Genomic DNA, 9597 nt, shown 5'->3' on the forward strand with positions numbered 1-9597 from the left:
AACAATATTTCTGTACAATGTTTACAAGGTATAATGCTTGGTCCACCTGAGTGGACTCTAAAGCGTATCTAAACCCAGGAACAAAAATGTAATATATTGCAGCTTACCAGTGTTTGTATTTGTTGGCTGCATTTGTTTTCTTTTTTCAGGTTAAGAACATTTTCTGCAAGTACAAAATATATCTCTTGCATTGTCACTTCCTCTGTGCTAAACTGAAATCTAAAAAAAATGATTTAGACGTCACTGAAGAGTAAGTATTATATTTTTGGGTGTAAATACCACCCCTCCCCAGCTTTATATGCTAACAGTCACTATCGTGCACTCCTTTTGACTGCTGGGAGCGAAGTTTGACTTTTCTCCCCCATCCTTGTTTCATGCCTTAGGTTTGGCCCAGTGCTGCCACAAGGAAAGGTTCATAGCCAATGCGTATTTTGGCAGGCACAGTTAGCTTGCCAACGACTAGACAGCTCTGTTCCCATTATAGTATGGTAAAGGGAAAATTGTAATTTGGTGTTAGCTCCCATTTTAGAGAAATCCCTGTTTTAGTGATGTAGTGGGGGGGGGGGGGGGGGGGGTTAGTGATCATATAAATATCAGTGGTAGGTGCAACCCAGGTGAGACGGCGTGGAAGCAAAACACCCCAGAGCTGCTAAGATGTAGTCTCCTGCAGTGCTAATCTAAAGGGCCCTTTGCAGGGCTGAGGTCTGAGGCAAAGGGGGAACAGCATTTGTGAGTAGTGGTGGGAGCCTGGGGAAGTATGTGCCATCTGGGAGTGTGCCCGGCTGGGCAGAGCTATGCAAAGGACATTAGGAAGAGACTGGTATACTAAAGAGGGCACCTTGCTCCTCCCAACGATCAGCTGTGGGTACTGATGGAAGCTGATACTGTGGACTTGGGGAAGTGACCTCAACTCTGGTGCTCCCCAGGAGAGGAAAGGAGGTGCAAAGGGAAGATGGCTTAAAAGAGATGTGTTCTGCACAGAAATGTCAACTGCAGAATGCCTACTTTTGTGTGCGGAGTTCTGTGCCAAAGAATTCTGATAGTATGTCAAATGTGATGTTAAATGTCACTGAAAGCTTTGTGAAGTTATGAAGTTACAGCAAAGTGCAGAAATGCATTTTATATGTGATGATTACTTTATTCATAAATATTAAGGCCTATAGCTGGGAATGTAGAGAGTGGGACTTAGGCCAGGAGTATGACACAATATGATGGCGAGTTCCATCAACAACAGACAGGTAGCTGTCCTATCCAAGAAGTGGGGCTGAGACAGTTTAGCAGCAACACCTACCCAATCGTAGTCCCCCTTGCACGTAAGTTCCAGCAGGTTGGTTTGGAGCTTAAACAGGTTTTGTTTTATAAGAGGGTATGCAAACCACAGTTTAGTCTGCAGGTCTGTTAACATCAGGTTCTCCAGCTAGCTAGTACTCAGTATCACTAGTAGTCTTGAGGCAATGATGGCAGAAATGATAATCTGGTAACATATGTAGTAGAACTATCCCATGCTCACCACTGTGGCTTGTACACCACGAAAATAACCTTTATGGTAACATTTGTTTCATAATATGAGTTTACCAAATGATTAAATACACTGAGCTGTATGTATGTATGAGTATGTATGAGTGTATGTTTCCAGCAACAGGCATTTGTGACATGTGTTTGGGAAAGGGATACTAAACTCCAACAATTAACTTTGCCTTTATAGATCAACTTGTCCAGTACATTTTTAGCTTCTAGCACAATCTCAAATATGAAGGAAGCTAGGGCATAGCATTATCAATGTCATGTACAGCATACAGTTGCAAGAAAAAGTATGTGAACCCCTTGGGATTACGTGGAGTTTTGCATGAATTGGGCATAAAATGTGCTCTGAACATCATCTAAGTCACAACAATAGAAGAACACAGTCTGCTGAACATAATACTACACAAACATTAGATGTTGCCATGGTTTAATTGCACATAACATGTAAACATTCACAGTGCAGGGAGGAAAAAGTATGTGAACCTTTGGACTTAATAACTGGTTGACCCTCCTTTGGCAGCAATACCTCAACAAAACGTTTCCTGTAGTTGCAGATCAGACCTGCACAATGATCTGGAGTAATTTTGGACCACTCCTCTTCACAAAACTGTTTCAGTGTAGCAATATTCTTGGGATGTCTGGTGTGAATTGCTCTCTTAAGGTCATGCCACAGCATTTCAATCGGGTTGAGGTCAGGACTCTGACTGGGCCACTCCAGAAGGCGTATTCTGTGCTGTTGCAGCCATTGTTTTGTTGAATTACTTGTATGCTTTGGGTCATTGTCCTGTTGCATCACCCATCCTCTGCGGAGCTTCAGTTGGCAGACAGATGGTCGTACGTTTTCCTGCAAAATGTCTTGATAAACTCTGGAATTCATTTTCCCATCAATGACAACAATCCCTCCAGGACCTGAGGCAGCAAAGCAGCCCCAAACCATGATGCTCCCTCTGCCATGTTTTACAGTGGGAATGAGGTTTTGATGTTGGTGTGCTGTGCCTTTTTTTTTCTCCACACATAGTGTTGTGTGTTCTTCCCAAACAACTCAATCTTGGTTTCATCTGTCCACAGTATATTTTGCCAGTAGTGCTGTGGAACATCCAGGTGCTCTTTTGCAAACTTCAAACGTGCTGCAATATTCTTTTTGGACAGCAATGGCTTCCTCCGTGGTGTCCTCCCATGTACTCCGTTCTTGTTTAATGTTTTCCTTATTGTAGATGTGTCAACAAAAATGTTAGCATGTGCCAGAGATTTCTGTAGGTCTTTAGCTGACACTCTGGGATTCTTCTTTACCTCATGCAGCATTCTGCGCTGTGCTCTTGCAGTCATTTTTACAGGACGACCACGCCTAGGGAGAGTAGCAACAGTGCTAAACTTTCTCCATTTGTAGACAGTCTGTCTTACCGTGGACACATGAACATCAAGGCTTTTGGAGATACTTTTGTAACCCTTTCCAGCTTCATGCAAGTCAACAATTCTTGATCGAAGGTCTTCTGAGAGCTCTTTTCTGCGAGGCATGGTTCACATCAGACAGTGCTTCTTGAAACCAGCAAACCCAAAACAGGTGTGTGTTTTTTAAGGGCAGGACAGCTGTCAGCAACACATCCAATATCATCACACTGATTGGAGTCATGGTTGGCTCACTCCTGGCTCCAATTAGCTCTGGGAGAAGTCATTAAGCTAGGGCCTCACATACTTTTTCCTCCCTGCACTGTGAATGTTTACATGTTATGTGCAATTAAACCATGGCAACATCTAATGTTTGTGTAGTATTATGTTCAGCAGACTGTGTTCTTCTATTGTTGTGACTTAGATGACATTCAGATCACATTTTATGCCCAATTCATGCAAAACTCCACGTAATCCCAAGGGGTTCACATACTTTTTCTTGCAACTGTACATATAAATTAGCATACTGCCCTAACTTTCTTCTTTAAAGGAAGCCTGTACTGAGACGAGGTCAGCAAATGGTAGCTCTCAAATTTCTAGTTCATGTCACCTTTAACCATCTCAGGATTGGAACCATTCACTCCCTTCTTTTCCAGGCCATTTTTCAGTGCTGTCAAACTTTGAATGACAATTACTCAGGTATGCAACACTACCCATTTTTTTGTAATTTTTTGAGTGAGTTAGAGCTTTCTCTTGGTGGCATTTAATCCCCACTAGGTTTATTTTTAATTTTTTGCTATATAAACAAAAAATACCCAAAACAATTTTCTTACTTTCTATTATAAAATGATGCAAATAGATAATCTTTCTTCAAAAATGCAAGCCAAAATGTTAATTTCTACATTTCTTTGGTAAAAATAGCCCAAAACAGGTTATATTATTTAGTCTGTGTGAAAGTTTACCACAGACTTAGAGGGGCTCAAAATCCATGGAGCACCTTCAGGCCTTCTAGGGGCATAAATTACACATCTACACTACTAAGTATCAGTGTTAACCATTTGCCTACCGGGCATTTATACCCCCTTCCTGCCCAGGCCAATTTTCAGCTTTCAGCGCTGTTGCACTTTGAATGACAGTTGCGCAGTCATGCAACACTGTACCCATATGACATTTTTATCTTATTTTTCACACAAATAGAGCTTTCTTTTGGTGGTATTTAATTGCCTCTGGGGGTTTTATTTTTTGCGCTATTAACGAAAAAAAAGCAAAAAATTTGAAAAAAAAAGTTTTTCTTTGTTTCTATTATAACATTTTGCAAACAGGTAATTTTTCTCCTTCACTGATGTGTGTTGATGAGGCTGCACTGATGAGCTGGTACTGATGATGCTGCATTGATATGCAACAATGATGGGCACTGATAGGTGGCACTGATGAGTGGCACTGAATGATGGCACTGCTAGGCACTGACTGGCAGCACTGCTGGGCACTGGTGGGTGGCACTGCTGGGCACAGGTGGGTGGCACTACTAGGCACAGATGGGCACAGGTGGGTGGCACTGTTGGGCACTTGTGGGCGGCACTGCTGGACGCAGGTGGGCGACACTGGTGGGTGGCACTGCTGTGCCCTGATGATTGATGCTGATCCTTCCTCTGACAATTGCCGGTTATCATCAGTACTTTCCTCACGTTGTGACAGCGTGAGGAAAGTGCAGCCGATAACTGGCAACTGCATTTACTGGTGATCTGCTGTGTCATTGGACACGGCTGATCACATGGTAAAAGGCTGCTGTGATTGGCCTTTTACATATTCATATGATGTCCTCCCAGAACTGGACAACCATGCTGTAGCTGTCATTCGGCCATGGGGGCGGTTGGCAAGTGGTTAAGGAACACTATTGCTGGCATACAGTGATCTGGTGAGATTGGGACAGGTATGGCGGTGATCAGTGACAGTGTAATGGTTGTGGCAGTGATCTGGGGCAATATGACTGGTATGGTGGTGAACAAGGACATTGTAACTGGTGTGGTGGTAATCAGGGACATTGTAACTGGTATGGCAGTGATCAGGGACACTATAACTGGTGTGGCAGTGATTAGGGACAAAATGACTAGTGTGGTGGTGCTTAGGGACAATATGACTGGTGTGGCAGTGATTAGGGATAAGATGATTGGTGTGGTGGTGAGTAGGGGCACTGTGACTGGTGCGGTGGTGATTAGGGACACTGACCGGTGTGGACTTAAGGAAGCTGACTGGCAGCACTGGTCTGGTGACACTGTACTGCTGTGGCGGTGATTAGAGACAATGGCTGGTGGCACTGACATACAGTGAAATCAGAGCAGCCAGCCATTGCACATGATCACTGTCACAGCAGTACAATGTCACCAGAGTGACATTGCACTTACTCTGATGACAGTATGTGAAATAATATTTTTTCAAATATTTTTCTTAATACAATTTACAGAGCAGTGGAATGTTACCATAGTGACACTGTACTGCAAACTACTGGGGGGAGGGGGGGTTGATCAGATGATTTCACTATATAAGCAATCATTTCTATCTGTTTGGCACCATTTATGATGCCATTGTTTACTATTGCGATTGCTGCAATTGTCCACAGCAATCACATGGTAAAGGGTTGCTGCGCCTGGCCCTGTACCATGTGATCACTGTGACTAATCACATAAATCACAGTAGTAAGCAATAGCGTCAGAAATGACAGCTACTGTTTACTATTGTTCATGTGATCACTGTGATTGGTCACATTGATCACATGATACCGGGCCAAACTGGGTAATTGATGTAAATACAGCGCAATATTATTCACTTAGTTTAAATGTATGTATAGCCCAAATCTTTTTATTTTTTGTAGTTTTTGATTTTGAGTAGGGAAGGGTACTACAAAATCAATGAAAATAGGTAAATACTGGGACTTTTCAGGTGCCATTCATAACTGATGATAAGGGTTCACACTGGGAATCCTTTGATTTTTCTGTATACACATGCTGCATCATCTGGACTATTGATTTGATGTATCAAGTGTTACATGCATCTATGAGACATCTTAGCATCCCAAGTCCAAGAACATTTGAAAAGCTGATCTACTGGGATGTTATATACATTCTTTAATATGGGTTTTCCTGTTTGAGACATTTATACTGAGGAGCTGACTATTATAAACATTATACTTTAGGATTAGACACCTTATTATATCACCATTTCATTTCAAGATTTCTTTGGTTTTGAATTTTGGTGGGTTCTTGGAATTTCCCTTCTTTTATCTTCGGGAATTTCAATTTGCACAGAATGGGAGTAAATACTTACCTTACTTCTGGGTATAAAAACAGGGTCCCTCCACCAATGTGACCAGTCCTCACAGCCTGTTCTTGTTGCACTCCAGCCTCCTCAACATACAATACAAGGTTAATGTCCCTGTATTGTATATGATGCTGCCAAGGCTCCTCCCACAGCCCAGAGCTTTGGGCAGAGAAGGAGAGCACTGGAGTGGGTACGTAAGTGTATGTAGGTAAGTGATAGAGCTTGAACTATGCAGACATATTAGACATAATTAGACATAACTAACTTTTACTCCTTACAATGCTGGAGGCCCCACTGCAAGGGAGCATTTTACCTGGAGATTTAGGCTCTATCTTACTCTCTTTAACCCCCTTTTATTTAAAAATGTTTTTCAATATGCATACTGGCAATAATAAAATGATTTGCTTTTTATATATACAATAAACATTCTGTGTAATACATTCCCAAAGCACCTGAAAAGTCCACGTATTTACTTGTATTCATTTTTAATGGTGTTGCATAAGAATGTGGTGTGATCAACTAGTTGGCCAGATCTAATACAGCCTGTTCTGGAGACGACTCTAAAATGTTGGATTACCCATCCCTTTCCCTTTTGATGACAATGGTCACCAAGACAGTTGGGACACAGGTACCAGTAGAAAACAATAGAGTTCCTCAGACCTTTCACACAAGCATACATACACCAAACATTTTGAAATAAACCTCTATCCCTTGGTCTTGAAAGGATTAAAAAATATATATCTACTAATGTTGAGAAGAAATAGCTAATGTTAAGTGAACTGGGTTACTGTAAAAGAAGGGATATGCAAATAAGGAGATGTGAATAAAAGAGCTAAGTCTAGGAGGTGGCATGCACCTCATTGGACTTAACCAATAGTAAGCCAACACATTCTAGAATTTGGCTGAATTCCTGGAGTCCAGCTTCAAGCACCCATGGCTCTGCTCTGGTATAGTTTCCATGATCTGCCATAACATAGCCAAATTTCGCATATATTGCTGCTAATTGCATGCACTTTTTGTGTTATATCTCCAAACTAGTACTATAATGGCACCCAGTACTTATTAGGTTCTCAGTTTGGCAACTTCCAGATAAACCAGTTTGTCAGTAGGATAATTAGAATTATGAACATATTTTACCTTGGGAGCTTTCATCTTTCTCTTCATGAATGAGATTAAATGACACTGATATCCAGGTTTTTTTTAATACTATTGTTAAAGAATCTCAGTTTCTGGATGTGTGACCTTCTATGATTGATTTTTGTTTAGTGTGTGTTCTGCTTGTCAGATATATTTCAGATATATTTCAGATGTATTTCTATTTTTAAGCAACAGGCATTTTTTTCTTTAGGTATCCTGTATATCAATAATCAGTTTGTGGAAGAGCATGGTGTATTTTTAGAGAGTGCATATTTCCTTTGCTCCCATGGTCACAGAGGGGTTGATTTACTAAAACTGGAGAGTGCAAAACCTGGTGAAGCTCTGCATAGAAACCAACCAGCTTCCAGGTTTTTTGGTAAAGATTGGCTACCATGCACAGCTGCATCATATTTTGCATTCTCCAGTTATACATTCACCGGCCACTTTATTAGGTACACCTTGCTAGTACCGTGTTGGACCCCTTTTGCCTTCAGAACTGTCTTAATTTTTCGTGGCATAGATTCAACAAGGTGTTGGAAACATTCCTCAGAGATTCTGGTCCATATTGACACGATTGCATGCCTTTCTATCATCCAGAACCACTTTGCCCATTCTCCTCTGACATCAACAAGGCATTTTCATCCACAGAACTGCCACTCATTGGATATTTTCTCTTTTTCAAACCATTCTCTGTAAACCCTAGAGATGGTTGTGCATGCAAATCTCAGTAGATCAGCAGTTTTTGAAATACTCAGACTAGCTTGTCTGGCACCAACAACCATGTCACATTCAAAGTCACTTAAATCCCCTTTCTTCCCTATTCTGATGCTTGGTTTGAGCTTCACCAAGCCGTCTTCACCATGTCTAGATGCCTAAATGCACTGTTGCTGCCATGTGATTTGCTGATTAACAATTTGTGTTACTAAGCATTTGAACAGGTGTACCTAATAAAGCAGCTGGTGGGTGTAGTAAATCAACTCCAGTTATTACCCCATAATAGGAAGTGCCTAAGGAGCCTTAATGGCAGGATCACCAGGTATAATTTTAACCACTAGCCTACTGGGCACTTATACCCCATTCCTGCCCAGGCCAATTTCCAGCTTTCAGCGCTGTCACACTTTGAATGACAATTGCGCGGTCATGCAACACTGTACCCATATGAAATTTTTATCATTTTTTTGTGACAGATAGAGCTTTATTTTGGTGGTATTTAATCACCTCTGGGATTTTTATTTTTTCTTAAACAAAGCAAAAACCACTGAAAATTTTGAAAAAAAAAAAAGTTTTTTCTTAGTTTTTGTTATACAATTTTGTAAATAAGTGATTTTTCTCCTTCACCGATGTGCGCTAATGAGGCTGCAGTGATGGGCACTGATAGGTGGCACTGGTAGGTTGCACTGATGGGCATTCACAGGCATCACTGATGGGCACTGAAAGGCAGCACTGATACATGACACTGATATATGGCACTGATAGGCGGCACAGACTGGCACTGTTAGGCAGCACTGACTGGCACTGTTAGGCGGCACTGAGTGGCACTGATAGGCGGCACTGAGAAGCAACACTGACTGGCACTGATAGGTGGCACTGATGGATGACATTGAAAGGCAGCTCAGATGGTCACTGATATGTGGCATTGATGTGCACTGGTATGCACTGATATGTGGCATTGATGTGGCACTGATGGGCACTGGCACGTGGCACTGATGAGCACTGACTGCTGGCCCTGATGGACACTGACAGGTGGCACTTCTGGGGCCACACTGATCATCAGGGCACACTGATCATCAGTGCCCTGATGATCCGTGTACATGTCCCCTCCGCTGAAAGCCGATTAACCGGCTCTCCTCACCTCTCGAGCTGTCAGCGTAACAGCTCGAGAGAAGAGAAATGCGGATAACCGGCATTTCCGTGTTTACATGTGATCAGCTGTGATTGGACACAGCTGATCACATGACCGAGCCGACATCTTCGGCTCTTTCCGTGATCTGCTGTGTGCGATGGACACAGCGCACCGGCGATCGCCGCGCTGCGCGCTTCCTGAGCTGCGCATGCGCGGTGAGAATGGAAGGACGTCATATGACGCCCTATCAAAACGAGAGAACCACCTTGCAGCCGTCATTGTACTATATGGCGGGCGGAAGGTGGTTCATGAAAGCTGCAGATTTAAAAATACTTTAAATGATTTTTGCAATTTTCTTAACCCGTTAATGCTTATATAGGATTTTAGTCACT

Source organism: Staurois parvus, unplaced genomic scaffold, assembly GCF_062004578.1.
Source record: "Staurois parvus isolate SC_StPar_1 unplaced genomic scaffold, SC_StPar_1.0 ptg001302l, whole genome shotgun sequence".
In the NCBI taxonomy this organism is placed as follows: domain Eukaryota; kingdom Metazoa; phylum Chordata; class Amphibia; order Anura; family Ranidae; genus Staurois; species Staurois parvus.